The following is a 16119-nucleotide window of genomic DNA, read 5'->3' as shown; positions in this document are numbered from 1 at the left end:
CCATAGGGGCAAGCCCATATCCATGTGCTAATGCCTATGAACTCCTTCTGGACTCTGAGACCCTCTGTCCTGTGGCCCATAACTGAGGGGTGGGACATGTGTCATCTCTACCACTGGTGAACACCTTCTTCCATTGGCCACCCTCAAACATCCTGCAGACCAGATGCATTAGCCATTGGCCTTCTGTTAGACATTCCCTGGCCTAATCATTCTTCAGACCCAGAAGGCCTCCACCTCAGATTATTGACTTGGTTTTTAAACCCCACAGCACCAAACATTTCCTGTAGCACTTCAATTGTTTGGGAGCCCACCACTATTTATTTATTTATTTATTTAATTGGATTTGTATGCCGCCCCTCACCAAATATCATCTGATATTCTATTTTCCCTCCACTGGGAAAATGTCCCAGAAGGGGATAATTGGAGTCCCTGGAAGGTCGAAGGTGTATATGCCTCAGAGGCCTCCAACCCCCATCCACCTCCCAGTTTCTGTTGCTGGTGAGTCTGGACCTGTCCGACTCACCTCTTATTTGGTCTCACCACCAAATCTCCATTCTCTGTGAGACTAGGCATGACTTCTAGAACTGTCTCTGCTGTAGCCACTGATTCCTCTAAGTCAGCCACATCCAACCCTGAGTCAGTATCTTCTGCCATGGTTTTAATGAAGTTGGAGAAATTTCTGTCAGGTTCCGGAATAACTATCCATAGAAATAACCACACAGCCAAATGCTGATTTATATCCAGGTTTTACTAGGCTTATTTATTCTATTTTATTCTATTTTATTTTATTTATTTTATTTATTTTATTTATTTTATTTATTTTATTTATTTTATTTATTTTATTTATTTTATTTATTTTATTTATTTTATTTATTTTATTTATTTTATTTATTTTATTTATTTTATTTATTTTATTTATTTTATTTATTTTATTTATTTTATTTATTTTATTTATTTTATTTATTTTATTTATTTTATTTTACAGTGATCCCTCTATTATCGCGAGGGTTCCGTTCCAAGACCCCTCGCGATAATCGATTTTTCGGGATGTAGTGGTGCGGAAGTAAAAACACCATCTGCGCATGCGCGCCCCTTTTTCCATGGCCGCGCATGCGCAGATGGTGTTTTTACTTCCGCACCTGGGAAGACCCAGCAGCTGAGGAGCCGCCTGCCTGCCCACTTGTCCGCCGCTTTTCTGCTTGTCCGGCCGCCGCTTGTCCGCCGCTTGTCCGCCGCTTGTCCACTTGTCCGGCCGCCGCTTATCCGCCGCTTGTCCGCCGCTTGTCCGCTTGTCCGGCCGCCGCTTTTCCGCCGCTTTTCCGCTTCTCCGGCCGCCACTTTTCCGCCGCTTGTCTGCCGCTTGTCCGCTTGTCCGGCCGCCGCTTTTCCGCTGCTTGTCCGCCGCTTTTCCGCTTGTCCGCCCGCCGCTTGTCCTCCGCTTGTCCGCTTGTCCGGCCGCCGCAGCTGATCTGCTCGGCAGCGCAGTAGCAGCGAGGAGCCGAAGATGGGGTTTCCCCGTTGCCCACGCAAAGGGGAAACCCCATCTTCGGCTCCTCGCTGCTACTGCGCTGCCGAGCAGATCAGCTGGTGGGCGGCCGAAGGAACCTTCCCTGGGTGCCGCCCGCCGCTCAAGAGCAAGAGGGGGAGAGATAGAGAAAGAGAGAGAAGGAAAGAAAGATATGAGAGAGGGAGGAAGAGAGTGTGAGAGAGGAAGAAGCAAGATAGAGAAAGAGAGAGAGAAAGAAAGATGAGAAAGGAAGGGAGTGACGTCATTGGGTGAAAAAATCGCGATATAGCGTTTCGCAAAGCTCGAGATCGCGAAACTCGGGGGATCACTGTATTTTATTTTGTCCAATACACAATGAGGGTTTTAGTGGGTATATATATCTATATACACATAGTAAAATTCTCTGACATGAACTGATAAACACTCAAAATGAAGCTTGTGTCAAACCTGTCTATTGTGTGCCTCCCACGCACAACACCCACGTTATCAACGACCCTCCAATCCAAATTAGCAGTTTGTCTCTGTAGCCAATGCTCAGTGAAATCACTCTTCATCCCACGCTTGCAATCAGGGTCTGTCTCCGATGCCCAGCTGATAAGCAGCTGCCGCCTTGACTGACGTCATCCACCAGCGCCCATGGCTGCACATCGGCTTTGCGATGTCCCGCTTCCCGGCATAAAAGCCAGCTCCGAACCGAATGGCTCGTTGGAGCTGACAATAACAATGTGGGGATCAGCTGCATTCTTATAACTTGCGAAGAAATATGTAGCCAATTGAGTACGAAAATAAATTCTGGTTTAAAATGTTACGAGCAAGTGATAAATTTGCTTTCAAACCTCAGTTATGGATGAAACTGATTCAGTTTACTTTGTAATACGAAGTAAAAAAGAAACGGTCATTGCATGCTAGTTTCCATGTGATTCCACCCTGCTCTCAATAGTCCTACAGTAATAAAGGTTGGCCTCAACTTACAACAGTTCATTTAGGGATCATTCGAAGTTATAGCAGCACTGAAAAAAGTGACCAATGACCATTTTTCACACTTAGGAGCTTGGCAACAGATGCTTGGCAACAGAGTCATATTTATACCATTGCTATGTCCCGGGGTTATATGATCTCCTTTTGTGACCTTCTAACAAGCAAAGTCAGTTGTGAAACCAGGTTCTCTAAACCACCATGTTATTAAGTGAAAAACAGCAGTGATTGTGGCAAAAAAAAGTAACATAGCAAAGTGACTTTTGAGCAAAACTCACTTAAGAAATGGGTTTTTTTATTTATTAGAGTTGAAAGGGACCTTGCAGGTCATCTAGTCCAACCCCCAGCTCAAGCAGGAATCCTACACACACACACACCAATCAGATGGCAGTCCAATCTCCTCTTGAATATGTCAAGAGTTGGGGCATTCACAACCTCCTCTGGCAGGCTGTTGCATTGGTTGATCGCCCTCACCATCAGAAAGTTCCTCCTTATTTCAAAGTTGAATCTCTCCTTGGTCAGCTTCCATCCGTTGCTCCTAGTCTGGTCTTCTGGTGCCCTGGAAAACAGTGTGACTCCTTCCTGTCTGTGGCAACTCCTCGTGTACTTGTATTGCATTGGCATCTTTCAATCTCGAAAGACCATGGTATCATGCTCTGGATTCCCCAGAGCATGAAGCCTGAGTAGGTTAGTACCTGTATACTGCTATCACATCCCCCCTGGCCTCGTTTGGTAACAAAAATATTGGGCTTTGTTATTGATTGTAAATTGAGGATTACCTGCAGCTAAAAATATTGCCCAGAGAATATTGATATGTGTGATTATGTTCAAAATCATAACTATTATCTTTTGTTTCTTTCAGAAAACATACAAAAAAAGGAGACTGACGGCAGAAAAAGATCTCATGATCTATCTAGTCTGCCCTTATACTATTTTTTGTATTTTATCTTAGGATGGATATACATGCTCCATCCTCTACGGAGAGGGGCAGCATACAAATCCAATAAATAATAATAATACGGTAATATGTTTATCCCAGGCATGTTTAAATTCAGTTACTGTGGATTTATCAACCACATCTGCTGGAAATTTGTTCCAAGGATCTACTACTCTTTCAGTCAAATAATATTTTCTCATGTGGCTTTTGATCTTTCCCCCAACTAACTTCAGATTGTGTCCCCTTGTTCTTGTGTTCACTTTCCTATTAAAAACACTTCCCTCCTGAAACTTATTTAACTCTTTGGCATATTTAAATGTTTCTATCACGTCCCCCCTTTTTCCTTCTGTCCTCCAGACTATACAGAAGGAAAAGGGGGAACAAGATCGAAACATTTAAATATGTCAAAGGGTTAAATAAGGTTCAGGAGGGAAGTGTTTTTAATAGGAAAGTGAACACAAGAACAAGGGGACACAATCTGAAGTTAGAAAAATGAACTGAAGAGGCAAATCTGAGGTTTGTTGTTGATAGCATAATAGACATAGCTCATAAATCTTTGATTAAAGTAGGGGAAGTGTGGAAAAATGGAACAGGAGCTGCTGTGGATATTACCTAGTGTCACAATAGAGCATAGGAGGCATTCTGTGGTTTGGCATGCTACAGATGCTCTCATAATTTGTTATAAACGGTAGTCAATCTATGTTCTGCTCTGACATTGGTCAGCTGTAAGTATGTCTGCATGACCTTTGAAAACCTCTCGGACTTAAAATCTAAAGAATAGTAAGTGGAAGAATGTGGAGTTATGATCATTAGTTTTTCTACTTGTCTGTCAAAATTGGAAGTACACACTCTAGCGTGGGCTAGCTCTTTATTAAACCATCTGTGCTATATTAGTAGTCTTATTTTCTCTGGAGGAAAAATCCAGATTCCACAACGAACACTTTTATTTTCTAGGACCAATATTATAATGTTTCTGTATCAATTTCTGTTAATATAAACCGCGTGTCTGCACCCTGTATTCTCCCTTTTTCTGTGTGTTGGATACGAGTGGCATTAGTTTCCTATTGAAAATACAGTATATCGTTTTATTGATGACATACATTCATTTTGTTTTTCGCTCACTTTGCACTTTACATTTTCTTCTGACCAAAATGATTCTTCTACTATATTCCAGCTCTGCAAATATGTTGGTCGGAAGGGAAATTCACCTTAGTGCCTGTAGTTATATCTATAAAATATTTTACGCTAATGATAGGCAAACAGAAATAAGAGCCATATTTATTTCACACACAAATGAAGGCCCCATCTTTTAAAAAAGGATTGATTATAGACACTAAAATACAATGAGTATATATGTGATGCTTTTTAAAAAAATAGGTTAGACATTTCATGTACAAGTCCTGAGTTTTCAGGGCAGTATTATAAAATCCATGCACGTCTGGTTTATTGCCTTTTCTTTTCCTACTACTGTCATTTTATCAGCAGCCACTAAAATTTTCCTTTTACTGATTCTATAGATTTGACTTGATTGATAGAAGAGTATATTATTTCCACCACAGCCCAAAGCATAATTTTTAAAACTCCCATTGTATTATTTTTCAATATACTTTTTTCTTATAAAAAGCTACGATTCGTGTGGTTAGATTATATGATATCGAAATGGGGGGACATACTGATTCTAAATTAGGCTGACTTTCCTATAATAATAATTCCAATGAAAGAATGATCTTATTTGCTGGTATAAGCCATTGACGTAAGTTACAGGTCCTTGGTGCTTTCTGAGTTTGGTTGTTTTCTAGCAGATATTTAATTACCCATCAGTGTGGATGATGTTACCTAGTTAGGTAATGAAATGTCTGCAAGAAAACAATCAAGCTCAGAGAGCACCAAAGGCCCCACAGTTATTTATTATTATTATTATTAGATTTGTTTGCCGCCCCTCTCCGAAGACTCGTCTGAACTACAATTATTCTCGTCTATTGGTAAGACATAACTTAATACAGTGATACCTCGTCTTACAAATGCCTCGTCATACAAACTTTCCGAGATACAAATCCAGGGTTTAAGATTTTTTTGCCTCTTCTTACAAACTATTTTCACCTTACAAACCCACCGCCGCCGCTGGGATGCCCTGCCTCCAGACTTCTGTTGCCAGCGAAGCGTTCGTTTTTGCGCTGCTGGGATTCCCCTGAGGCTCCCCTCCATGGGAAACCCCACCTCCGGACTTCCATGTTTTTGTGATGCTGCAGGGGAATCCCAGCAGGGGAATCCCAATAGCACAAAAATGGGCGCTTCGCTGGCAACAGAAGTCCGGAGGTGGGGTTTCCCAGTGAGGGGAGACTCAGTGAAATTGCAGCATCACAAAAACACAGAGGTTCAGAGGTGGGGTTCCGAGGATTTCGATGTTTTTGTGATGGTGCAATTTCATTGATGCTCCCTTCACTGGGAAACCCCACCTCCGGACCTCCGTTGCCAGCAAAGCGCTCATTTTGTGATGCTGGGATTCCCCTGCTGGGATTCCCTAGCAGCAACGCAAAAACACAGAAGTCTGGAGGTGGGGTTTCCCATAGAGGGGAGCCTCAGAGGAATCCCAGCAGCACAAAAACAGGCGCTTTGGCTGCCAAAAGGGGTGAATTTTGGGCTTGCACGCATTAATCGCTTTTCCATTGATTCCTATGGGAAACATTGTTTCGTCTTACAAACTTTTCACCTTAAGAACCTCGTCCCAGAACCAATTAAGTTTGTAAGACAAGGTATCACTGTATTACTAATATTGATGTGATGTAGAGAGACAGGATGAGGGACTTCTATCAAGGTAATAGAAAGATAGAGAAGGACTGAGCCCAGAGCAGAACTGTAACATGAATAAAAGTCTCACACAATCCCTATCCGGTTCTCCAAAATAAAAGGACAGCAAGGGGAATCACACCCAGACATGCAAATTGACATGCGCAAATCGAGAGACAGAGTTTTTTAAATGCTCAGTCAGTCTCCATGGAACGCTTATTATCTTTCTCTAATCTTACAAACTGCTGTTATTTGCTATTTATTGCTGTTGGAATTTGCCTGTTGTGGTGTACTAAGGGCAGCAGGGGTGGGTTCCAAATTAACTAGCTGCTAGTTCACTCTTTTCCATCTGCATGGGTGCACAAAGAAAACTGGAAAAAAAGATGGTGACTGCATGCACAATGCTGGAACTCGGCTTCTACACATGCTCAGAAGGAAATAAAAAATAATACCCACAAACCAGTCCAGCTTGGTGACATCATTGTGACATCACCAGCAGGTCACTATCAGTTCAGGGAAAGTGGTCTGAACTAGGAGGAACCACCGTTCCCTGTAAGCTGCGCACGCGAGCACGCGCACGCTCCAAAATACCCCGCGTGCACCCTTTTCCTCGGCCGCGCACTCCCCATCCCCCTGCCAGCCCACGGGAGGGGGGGCCGGCGGGGAGGCGCGGGCAGTAGAAGGGAGCTGTGGCCACACCTGCCTCTCCATGGTGCCTCCGGCCCCCTCACGCTCCTGGCCTCTTGGCCCTGCCCCCCACCCGCCCAGCCTCTCTTTCTCCTCCGCTGCAAGAGAGGGGGGGGCAGGCATTCTCCTGAGGCTGGCGGGAGCGCGGGCCGGCGCGCCCTCTTCCCATCTCCCTGCCTGCGCGCCCGCCCGGAACATTCAAAGTAAGAGCGAACGGTTTTCTTATTTTGAGTGTTCCGGGCGGGTGGGCTGGCAGGGAGATTTGGGGAGCACGCGCTGGCTGCCCCTGAACACCTGGCCGCCCGCCCGCCCGCAGCTCGCTGCCCGCTCCGCCTCTCTTTCTCCTCCGCTGCAACATGGCGCCCGGCCACGCTCCGCCTCCCGGGAGCCCAGCTGAAAACAAAACGGCTCCAAAAGTCGGCTGGGCTCCCGGGAGGTGGAGCATGGCCGGGCGCCGTGTCTTCGCCTCCGCGTGCCGCCTCCACCTGGCCGAAAACAAAACGGCTCCAAAAGTCGGCCGGGCTCCCGGAAGGCGGTGCGTGGCTACTTCCTCTTTGCTGCAGAGCCGCACGGAGGCGAAGACACGGCGCCCGGCCACACTCCACCTCCCGGGAGCCCAGCTGAAAACAAAATGACTCCAAAAGTCGACTGGGCTCCCGGGAGGCGGAGCTTGGCCGGGCGCCGTGTCTTCGCCTCCGCGCGCTGCCTCCGTCCGGCCGAAAACAAAACGGCTCCAAAAGTCAGCCAGGCTCCCGGGAGGCAGTGCGCGGCTGCTTCCTCTTCGCTGCAGAGCCGCCGGGCAGAGGCGAAGACAACGGCGCCCTCTACTCTCTCTCCATCTCTCTCTCTCTCTCTTTTTCTCTCTGTTGCCGGCGTGGTGAACGAGAGAGAAAGAGAGAGAGAGAGAAAGGAGGGGAGAGAGAATAAGAAAGAAAGCGAGAAAGAAAGCAAGAGAGAAAGACAGGGAAAGAAAGCAAGAGAGAGAGAAAGAGAGGGGGAAGGAGGGGGAGGGAAAGACATAGAGGTAGGGAAGGAGGGAGAGAGAAAGAACAAAAAAGAGAGGACGGCAGGAAGAGAGAAAGGAAGAGGGATGGAGAGAGAGGGAATGAAAGATGAAGGAAGGGAGAGAGAAAGGGGGAGGGAGAGATAGAAAGGAGGGAGAAGGGGGTAGTTAGGGAGAGGGAAAAGGAAGGGCTTGGAGAAAGGCAGGGGGAAAGAAAGATAGAAAGGAAAGAGGGAGGGAGAGATAGAAAGGAAAGAGGGAGGGAGGAAAGAGGGAGGGAGGAAAGAGGGAGGGAGAGATAGAAAGGAAAGAGGGAGGGAGAGATAGAAAGGAAAGAGGGAGGGAAAGATAGAAAGAAAAGAGGGAGGGAGAGATAGAAAGGAAAGTGGGAGGGAGGAAAGAGGGAGGAAGACATAGAAAGGATAGAATTATGGATGCAAGAACTTGCTCATGTGTGATAGCACATGCCCACACTTACTTACTTACTTACTTACTTACTTACTTACTTACTTACTTACTTACTTACTTACTTACTTACTTTATTTATTTATTTATTTATTTATTTATTTATACTTATATGCCGCCCAGTGCCAAAGGGACTGCCGCTCAGACACTATACTTTTCCGCTCACCCCGGAAAAAAATTAGATGGAACCCTGGGAGGAATCCATCCTTGAAATGCAGTGAGAAGATAGTATATGTGGTTTTATATGTCAATTTTTCTTTTTACATGTATGCATTTCAAAATTATCTGTACATATTTAACTGACAGTTTCAACCAATGTCTTGTTTATTTGAAAGATCAACAGGAATTAAAATTTTAGGGTAGATCTCGCATCTAATGGAAACTATTAGAGTTTTGCTATTGTCTGAAAGGGTGCTTTGCTTTAATATGGACTTGGTTTGTAAACCTTGCCCCTTCACCTCTAACAGCAGAGTGATTGCATAACTTTGTTTTGCCTGTTCTAATTGCCTCTTTCAGCAATTTGAATTATTGGAAGTCACAGTGGTTGGCATAGCCTATAGAAGTTTCAAGGTAACCTAAAGTGCTTCACCAGAGGGAACCTCAATTGTTTCTTCTCCTGCACTGAAAAAACCATGCTGCCTCTTTATGAGGTAAAGCTTTGCATATATTATGATATATTGCGGTCTAGCATCTGGTTAGGAAAAGATAATATTGGGTCCAATTTCTGTTAAAAATAATGGTGTGTCAAATTCAATTGTCAGCCTTCTGTTTGCATAGGCCAGAGTTAGGCAAAGTTGGCTCTCCTATGACATGTGGACTTCAATTCCCAGAATTCCTGAGCTAGCATGATTGGCTCAGGAATTCTGGGAGTTGAAGTTCCCGAGTCATAGAAGAGCCAACTTTGCCTACCCCTAGCCTAGGCGGTTTGATGGGCAGTTTTCCTGAATTCAGAATGTATCCACTTTTCTTCTTAATACAACTTTAGGATCTCCGAATCAAGGTAATGATCCCTTTATTGGAGTATGACTTTGTTTTGTAGAAGCAGAGGGATCTGCTACCTCCTTATCAAATAACTCAACATTATATAATCATTAGCATTTTTTACTTCTCTTTAAAATTCTACAGAGATTATTTCAGCAGTAATATATCTCTGGCTGCGCAGTTGTGCATACTAATAATAGATGAACTTCCTTGGAGATTTGTTTAACCAGAATTTGATCTGTCCCACCACAACAGGACAGTCAGGCAAAGCTAAGTATTTGGCAAGTAAGAAAGTTCATAAAAGACAATTAAGAGAAAGTACTGTCCAATATGAGAGTCATAACCAGTGGGGATTTATTTATTCATTCATTCATTCATTCATTCATTCATTCATTCATTCATTCATTCATTTGACTAATGTATTTGTTTGTTTGTTTATTTATTTATTTATTATTTTATTTATTTAGTTATTTATTCATTCATTCATTCATTCATTCATTCATTGTATTTATATGCCGCTCACTCGAAAAGGACTCTGATTATTCCTATTAGGAGATAAGACCTAATAAATATGAGGGTGTGAGAGGGTGAGGATGATCCACTATCAAGAAATCTCGGGATAAGGTTTAAATTTCAGAGCACAGAAACTTCCTGTTAGTCAAACCTCTATTTATACCTGAAATATTTATTTTATTTATTTATTTATTTATTAGATTTGTATGCCGCCCCTCTCCGTACACTCGGGGCGGCAACAACAACAACAATAAAACAATTCAAGACAAATCTAATAATTTAAAAACATTTTAAAAAACCGTTATTAAAGCAGACATACACACAAACATACCATACATGAATTGTATAGGCCCGGGGGAGATGTCTCAATTTCCCCATGCCTGATGGCATAGGTGGGTTTTAAAGGCAAGGAGAGTGGGGGCAGTTCTAATCTCAGGGGGGAGCTGGTTCCAGAGGATCAGGGCCACCACAGAGAAGGCTCTTCCCCTGGGACCCGCCAAACGACATTGTTTAGTCGATGGGACCCAGAGAAGGCCAACTCTGTGATCAGTTGCTGGGATTCGTGCGGCAGAAGGCGGTCCTGGAGATATTCTGGTCCGATGCCATGAAAGGCTTTATAGGTCATAACCAACACTTTGAATTGTGACCGGAAATTGATCGACAACCAATGCAGACTGCAGAGTGTTGGTGTAACATGGGCATACCTTGGGAAGCCCATGATTGCTTCCCAAGATATGCCCATGTTAAATAGCTGAATACAGCTAAGTTGGCTACTAGGTCACAATCAGCACCTCTTAATATCTGCAGATATTACCTTCCAACCATGCATTTCTTTGCTAGCCAACCTGCTGGCCTTCAAAATTATAGTGCATTGTTCTGTTAAAGCTAATCCACCAGTACTGGTTTAGATTCTTTGGAGTAGATTATCCAGGATGTGATTCAGGCTCTGTGCTAGATTTTAGATTGGGGTATCCAGCCTTGGCAACTTTAGTTCATATGACTTCAACTCCCCAAATTCCCCAGCCAGCCATTCTGGTTGGGAAATTCTGGCAGTTGGAGTCTACAGGACTTTAAGTTGGACACCCCTGCTTTAAACCCTAAGAAGAGTGGTATTCTAGTAGCTCAGTTTTATATTGTGTATTGACTTGGGAGCTAAGTAGGGTTAGGCTGCTTGTTATTTTAATGGCAGATCACCAATTGAATTCCAAGTCTGTTGTTTTACTTGGAAGTAAACAGCAACAGAAGAAGATAATGGCATATGGCTTTCATGCTGCTTCCAAGAAACTAAACCTAAATGTGTCAATGGAGACATGAGTTATGGAGCTTGACTTGAAATAGAATATATATTACTTTTTTAAATCCATGAAAACCTTTAATAAACCCAAAGCAGAAAACACATGACAGGAGGAAACTGGGAAAATTTCACCACCAAACCTATAACTATGTATTAATAACAGGCTTCCCAAGACAGATAAAAGAACTGAGAGATGAGATAAATTGCAGAAGATTCATTGTTATATACTGGATACTTGGCAAGACATTAACTTGTCCACTTCCCAACAAATTTTATTCATCTGGCAACTCAACAAATAAATCTGGCAATCTCCTAATACAAAATAATAGAGGCATAGATGTGTAAGTATCCTACTGAAATCTCATCCAGCAGTGTCCAACAGAGCCGGGGTGGCGCAGCAGGTAGAGCACTGTACTGCAGGCCACTGAAGTTGACTGTAGATCTGTAGGTCAGCAGTTCAAATCTCACCACCGGCTCAAGGTTGACTCACCCTTCCATCCTTCCGAGGTGGGTAAAATGAGGACCCGGATTGTTGGAGCAATATGCTGGCTCTGTTAAAAAGTGCTATTGCTAACTTGTTGTAAGCCACCCTGAGTCTAAGGAGAAGGGCGGCATAAAAATTGAATAAAATAAAATAAATAAATAAATAAATAAATACTGGAGTCAAACTGCATGCAGTATAAAATCTCATGTAAGAAGTAGACTGCTTCTTTGCATTTAAAAGTAAGTGTCAGAAGAAATGGGGTTTTTTTCAGCAAATACCACAAAAAGAAATGGAACTTAAAGTTGACCTTATCTGTTTTCCCCCTTTCAGTCCTTTTCCATTGGCATTTTCTCCTATAGCCCCTCTGGTGGGAAGGTCAAATGATTTTACAAAAGAAAAATTAATTATCTTGGAGAAAAAATTAACCAGCAAAAAATGATGGAGAAGAAAGAATGATATCCTTCCCCGCCATCCCTTTATTTAGTCACCTCCCTGTTTTCCAAATAGATGTGAAGTACAGAATTTTATTTATGAGAATTTCCTTATTATTTTTATTATTGGTAACCTGGAACATGCCTCTAAACTAAATTAACTTGCTGATTTTTTTTCTACCATTATTATCTACCCAGAGAAGGTATAGCAAAATCAGTTGGAAGAAGGAGAGGGAGGGAGATAACAATGCAAATTCCTGAGAACAAATATCTTGGACCTGTCAGAAATTGATGATGTGTCCTAGAAACCCTAGAAAATTATAAGATATTATGTGACACTGATTAAAAATGATTTTCTCTCAAATTATTCTTCTATCAACATCCAGACAATGAGTCACATCCAAGGTCAGACTGTCACTTTTTGGCAATTTAAACTTCATACATTTCAGCTATGCTATCCTCTGAAATAGGGTGAAAAATACATTGCTAATTTTACAATGAAAGTAAAAACTAAGCTTCAAACAACACATGAAATAAGCCACATTTCCGAATACATGATAGAATAAGATATTATGGAAGGATTGCCTTATAAAGTGAAATAAATCTAGTAAAGGATTGATGGAACCATTGAAATCAGAACATCATTCTCAGATGGAGCAGAAGGAGGTGTGTGTGTGTGTGTGTGTGTATGTGTATATGTATATGTACAGGGGTGTAATAGCTAAATTATATTTATCACAATATGAAATTTAATGTATTGTCTTCCTTTCATTGGAACAGTGATCAACACTGGCAGAAAATAGAGTATTAAAGTGACTAGATAACATATTTCTCAGCGAATAGGAAATGTCTTATATTAGATTGCTTTGCTTATATATACAGTGATCCCTCGATTAGTGCGGTCTCGATTAGTGCGAAACGCTATACCACGGTTTTTCAAAAAATATTAATTAAAAAATACTCCACGTTTTGTTATACCTATACCACGGTTTTTCCCACCCGATGACGTCATACGTCATCACCAAGAGTCACTTCTCTGTCTCTTTCTCTTTCTTTCCTGTCATTCTCTGCTTCAATCATTTTCTCATTTCTCTTTTTTTCTCCCCTTTTTTCTATCATTTCTCTCTCTCTCTCTTCCTTCCACTCTTCTCTCTCTCTCTTTCTTCCTCTCTCTCACTCTCTTCCTTCCTTTCTCATCTTTCTTTCTCTCTCTCTTTCTCTATCTTGCTTCTTCCTCTCACACTCTCATCCTCCCTCTCTCATCTCTTTCTTTCCTTCTCTCTCTTTCTCTATCTCTCCCCCTCTTGCTCGCGAATGGGCGGGCGGGTGAACGGGCGGGTGAACGGGCGAGCGGCGAGCGGCCGGGCGGGTGAACGGGCGAGCGAGCGGGCGGGTGGGCAGGTGGGCGGGTGAACGGCGGGCGGGCGGGTGTTGGGGGGGGCAGCCGACATTCAAAGCAATCTTTGTCGGCTTCCGCACTTTCGTTGCTCCCCGGCTCCACCATCTGCGCATGCGCGGTCATGGAAAAAGGGCACGCATGCACAGATGGTGTTTTTACTTCCACACCACTATACCGCGGAAAATCAATTAGTGCGGGAGGTCTTGGAACGTAACCCCCGCACTAATCGAGGGATCACTGTATATATATAAGCAAAGCAATCTAATACAGTGATATCTTGTCTTACGAACTTAATTGATTCCGGGATGAGGTTTGTAAGGTGAAAAGTTCGTAAGATGAAACAATGTTTCACAAAGGAATCAATGGAAAAGCAATTAATGTGTGCAAGCCCAAAATTCACCCCTTTTGCCAGCCGAAGCAGCCATTTTTGCACTACTGGGATTCCCCTGAGGCTCGCCTCCATGGGAAACCCCACCTCCGAACTTTTTTTGTAATGCTGCAGGGGAATCCCAGGAGAGGAATCCCAGCATCGCAAAAACGGGCGCTTCACTGGCAACAGAAATCTAGAGATGGGGTTTCCCAGTGAGGGAAGCCTCTGCGAAATCGCAGCATTGCAAAATCACCAAAGTCCTTGAAACCTCCGGTTAATATTATTATTATTACTATTACTATTATTATTATTATTATTATTATTATTATTATTATTATTATTATTATTATTATATCATGACATCATCCAACTGTAGTACAATAAAACATTGTTGTCTGTGCGCAGTAGTGCTGGAATGAGTCTAGAACAGTCCATCATTATCAACATGACAGCTGGGTAATTCTTGGAGTTGATGTTCAACGCATGTTAAAGTCACTACAAACTGCTGGAAAATATCCTCTCGGATGAATTTTGCTATAACAGAACTCTGCAAAAATCCGAATTCAATGACAAAAAATGATTTGGAATATTTGAAAAGAAGCATCAAATCACACTTGTTGGTATCTCATTTAGGAAATTTGAATTAAGAAGGTACCAAACCATGTGCATCCCCTCACATACCCTAAGTTATATTTCCCTCTTCAAAGCTAGATCACAGCCATATATCCTGCTTTAGACCCAGAACAAGTACATTTTGTAAGAGCAAGAAACATCCTACATCAGCTAAGTTTGAAAATTAAGCCAATTTAGCTCCATCAGGCACCATAAAATCGCTTTTAAATCTCACCCAGAGTTTGAATAACAGTGTAATATAGTAGCAAAGATTATTGCCCCACGCTAAAAGTTCCTACACAACCATGAACCTCACTGGATGACTCGATTTGTTATCATTCATCTCAGTCTTCCTCAGAATAAGCTGGTTGTGAAGATGAAATGATGGAAAATATTTGAATGTACAGAAGAGGAATATAAATGTAACAGAGCAAAATTCCAATTTCACAGGACTCTTTGGATAAGCTTTGAAGAAACACCTCTGCTGGCTCCGACCCTAACATGTTCTCCAGAGAATGAAAAACACCCTCTCAAATTTATGATGTAAAGCACCGCCTCCAGTGCTAATAGATAAATGCCAAGAGATATTTCAACATTAGACTGAGTGATGTCATTTCCTCAGGCAATCAATTTGGGTTCTTGCGAAAAGGTACATTTTCAAAGCACTATTTAATGCAGAATGGTGCATTACTCCCAAGGAGAAGAGATAGTGCTGGGTTGTATTTTCTGCCTTGGATGAGATTGGCTGGCCTTTGAAACTTTGCACCTTGACTTGGGGAGAGAAGCAGAGAAGAAAGGGACAGCACTTACAGTCCCAGATAGCTAGAACTCCAGTAGAATAGTCCAATTCAGTCCTTACCCAGCCACTGTGGCCTAGAGGTGGAGCTCTTGCCTCACAATCAGGAGATTGTGAGTTTGATACTAGGTAGAGGCAGATGTAGGGCCCCCTGCTTGGGCAGGGAGTTGGACTAGATCAGGGCTTGGCAAACTTAAACACAAAGAGCCATTTGGACCCTGTTCCCCCATTAAGATCCAGAAAACCTGGGTGGGCATGGCCAACTTGACATCACTCACTCCCACCCAGTCACTTGACCCCCTAGCCACGCCTACCCAGTCATTAGGACAGAAAACTGGGAACCACAAAACCTTTTTCTCTGATCATCTTCTCAAGGAAGATTAAAGTTCGTGTGCTTATCTGCCTTTTCCCAAAAGACTGTTGTCTGATTTGTTATTGTTTAGGACTTATTATAGCTGGGAATGAAAATAATTACCAGCCATTAAAATAAAAGAGGTTTTTGGGATGCCATTTGTGCTGTATTACTGAACAGGAAGCTTAGGTCAGAACAGTCATCTTCAAGATAAAAGCAACCCACAAGGGCCTGACAGGGAAAACCAAAGTTGTGGCACAAGAGCTGTAAAATACCCAGGTCTGTTTTCATCTATATCAGTGTTTCTCAAATAGAGGGATGGGGCCCCCTTGTGGGGCACGGAACGATGGCATGATCCCGGGGAACGTGGTTTTTTTGCCACAAGGAGTAGGAGCTTTTTGCAATGAACAATAGCACACAGCACAGAGTAGGAGATATCAAGTGCATATGATAAACCCTTAAGAGATACCATTGAAAAATATTTAACAGGTATGAAAAGAAAGGAGGAGAGAGATGGAAATAATGA

The sequence above is a fragment of the Erythrolamprus reginae genome, chromosome 2, assembly GCF_031021105.1.
Source record: "Erythrolamprus reginae isolate rEryReg1 chromosome 2, rEryReg1.hap1, whole genome shotgun sequence".
Lineage (NCBI taxonomy): Eukaryota > Metazoa > Chordata > Lepidosauria > Squamata > Dipsadidae > Erythrolamprus > Erythrolamprus reginae.
The sequence above is the reverse complement of the archived record's forward strand: the minus strand, read 5'-3'. Positions refer to the sequence as shown.